Genomic DNA, 3,454 nt, shown 5'->3' with positions numbered 1-3,454 from the left:
AGTTTACTGTATGGAACAAAAGTAGTCTACCAAGTAAAGCAGACCTTCATGCAGTTCAGCAAAAGTGTTTACGTGGATTGCCTATATAAACATGTAGCATGGTTTTCTTCCTTTATAAAAATTGTGCGCAGCCATTAAAAGTTTGCTGGCCTTGTAATTTAAAGGGTTAGTTCACCCCAAAATGAAAATTCTGTCATTAATTACTCACCCTCATGTCGTTCCAAACCCGTAAGACCTTCGTTCATCTTCGGAACACAAATTAAGATATTTTTTATGAAATGTGAGAGCTCTCAGACCCTGCATAGACAGCAAAGCAGCTGTAATGTTCCCAGGTCCAGAAACGTAGTAAGGACATCGATAAAACAGTCCATGTGACATCAGTGGCTCAACTTCAGTTTTGTGAAGCTACGAGAATACTTTTTGAGTGCAAAGAAAACAAAATAACATAATTTATTTAACAATTCTTCTCCCCCGAGTTACGTCTTCTGCCATTTTGGAGAATACCCAAGAGTGTAATCAACGTAATCAGCGTTGTTAACGTTCGGGGGAGAAAGTGCGCGCATGAACGTAATCTGCGCAATCAGCGTTGTTTACGCTTAGCAAAAGCGTGCATATGCATTTGGGTACTCTCTAAAATGGCGGAAGACGTAACTCGGGGGAGAAGAATTGTTGAAAATTGTTTTATTTTTGTTTACTGTACTTGCGTTTTACCGATGTCCTTACTACGTTTCTGGACCTGGGAACATTACAGTTGCGTTGCTGTCTATGCAGGGTCTGAGAGCTCTCACATTTCATCAAAAATATCTTAATTTGTGTTCCGAAGATGAACGAAGGTCTTACGGGTTTGGAACGACATGAGGGTGAGTAATTAATGACAGAATTTTCATTTTGGGGTGAACTAACCCTTTAAGGTCATTTCTGCTTAATAATATGAGAAAGACATTTCATACCACTAAAGCAATACATAATACAGTCCGCTGTTTTTACGTCTTTGTTTTAGTTGAACCACTTTGAACTTTGGCTAAATAAATGACCTCTCTTTGTTTTGGCAGGCTATGTCGGTAGCACTGTAATGGTTTATAATTCCATGCAATAAACGGCAATTAACATGATCACTTCTGCAGTGTGCCTGGGAGATTAGTGTGGTGTGTATAGCAGCAACAAGTGATTATGCTGACAGAGAGACGGAGGGACAGAGGCAATAAGAATTTCCATGGAAGGAATTGGTGAAATGTTTTGAGAGGGAACACCATCTAGCCGTATGAGTGTGTACGGTCTCGTGCACAGAGAGAAGGCAACGGAACACTACTGGAAGACAAGCCTGAGACTCCGTCACGTAGTCTGAGAAACGGCTGTTGCACAAAGTGAAAAGCCAGTTTTGTTCTAGGAAAATATTTGTCATTCAAGTAGTTTCCAGTGTATTGTTGCTTCACAATTATGTCATTACAAATATTAGTGCCAGACGGGATAACAAACCGTTACTTTCACAGCAGTCAAGGGTCATTATTCGGAAGCTTAGAGAGTCATGGCTTCACATATCTATGCTCTACATTTATACATAGATGACACCTTGTCATGATGCCTAGCACAATGAAAGTAGCAAGTCCTCAATCTTATAGGATAGTTCTTCCTGGTTCTTCTCAATGTGGCACTATTTTTGCAATCAAGTCCTTTTGTTTCTGCCGCTCAGAACTTGTGAATCAGTCACTCTTTTGGAAGGGTTCTTTTGGGTTGCAAGTGTTTTGTACTATTTAAATATTTAAGTATCATTCGTCTTGTACTTTGGGATGAAAATAAGACTATTATGATGCAGAAGACAGATTCACACTGCTGAGTCAAGCGGGTATGGAGTGGAGCAACAACAATTTCCCTGCCCCACTCAAAGCGTCCTGTAATCACTCAGCTGCTGCTCCACTCGGGGTTTTTGGATTTCCTTGATCAAAAAAACAAACAAAAAAACACTGTTCTGTGTTGTCCGTGAATATTATTTATTACTTCACTCTAACATCCTTTAGTTATTTATTTATTTAAATACAATGAAAGTCTGGGCACAAGATATATTGAATGGAAAAAATATACAGTGGGGAAAATAATTATTTGATCCCCTACTGATTTTGTAAGTTTGCCCACTTACAAAGAAATGAAGGGTCTATCATTTTTATGGTAGGTTTATTTTAACGGATAGAGAGAATATCAAGCAAAAAATCCAGAAAAAAAAAACACCGTACAATAACCTTTATATAATGTGTCTTTTCTGGATTTTTTGTTGATATTCTGTCTCTATCCATTAAAATAAACCTACCATAAAAATTATAGAACCTTAATTTTTTTGTACGGGGTCAAACTTACAAAATCAGCAGGGGATCAAATAATTATTTTCCCCACTGTATAATATATATAAGCACTACTTGAAGAAAAGTCTTGTACTTTATTGAAACAAACATTAGCCTGTTAACATGTGTTTTGCACGTGATGGAACAGTACCAGAGTGATCTTCGGAGCAAGAAAAAACACAGACGCTCTGACTTTAACAGAAAAAAAATGCCTGGCTTCTACTCTGCGTCACTCATACTCTGGTCTCTGTGCATCAATAAATAGTCTGTGTAACACACGTTTTGTGGTGTGATTGAAATGCTTTTGCTGTAAAAAGACATTATGGATGTATGAAGGTTGGGGAGGGTGCTTATTTAATTTCTAAACCTCATTAAAAACACACACACACACACACACACACACAAAATTTCTGTGAATTCATTCATTCTAACATTTAAATGTTAGATAAGCCTAGATACATTTGGTTGTTCATTTGTAGTGATAGCTAATTAATACAATAAGGTTAATACAATATCGGTCAAAAGTTTGGAATAATTATTTAGTCTCTTATGCTCAGCAAGGCTGTATTTATTTGATGAAAAAAGTAAAACAGTAATGTTGTGAAATACTATTACAATTTCTATTTTAATATATTATAAAATGTTTTTTTTTTTTTTCCAGAGTCATGGCAAATTTCTCAATTCATGACCCCTTTAATGTTGAAGTATTTCAAATCCAGTTAAGGAACATATTCTGGAGTAAGAAAAAGCTCTAAATCTCCCATAAACAAATCACCCAAATGCACATAACCTGTTACACAACAATCACAAGTCAAGATAGAGAGAGAGAATTGTGCTTCGATATGAATTTTTCATTTTTATTATAAACAGCATTTAATGAAAATAAAAATGAGCAATGTGCAGATCATTTTTGAAACTACATATACATTTGTTCCTATTATAATATATGCAAACTCTATTTGTATGTTTAAATTACCTTAATTAAAATTTGTCATTGCAGTTTGTTACAAGTCAGCATTTTGCAATGTTAAATCAGTTTTTCAGTCTTTTGATGGACACATTTCAGTTTTATATTTACATTATCATTCATGTCACAATTTCAGTTTCTAATCCTTCCGCCA

The sequence above is a fragment of the Sinocyclocheilus rhinocerous genome, unplaced genomic scaffold, assembly GCF_001515625.1.
Source record: "Sinocyclocheilus rhinocerous isolate Xijiao unplaced genomic scaffold, SAMN03320098_v1.1 scaffold552, whole genome shotgun sequence".
Classification (NCBI taxonomy): domain Eukaryota; kingdom Metazoa; phylum Chordata; class Actinopteri; order Cypriniformes; family Cyprinidae; genus Sinocyclocheilus; species Sinocyclocheilus rhinocerous.
This window is presented reverse-complemented; position numbering follows the sequence as displayed.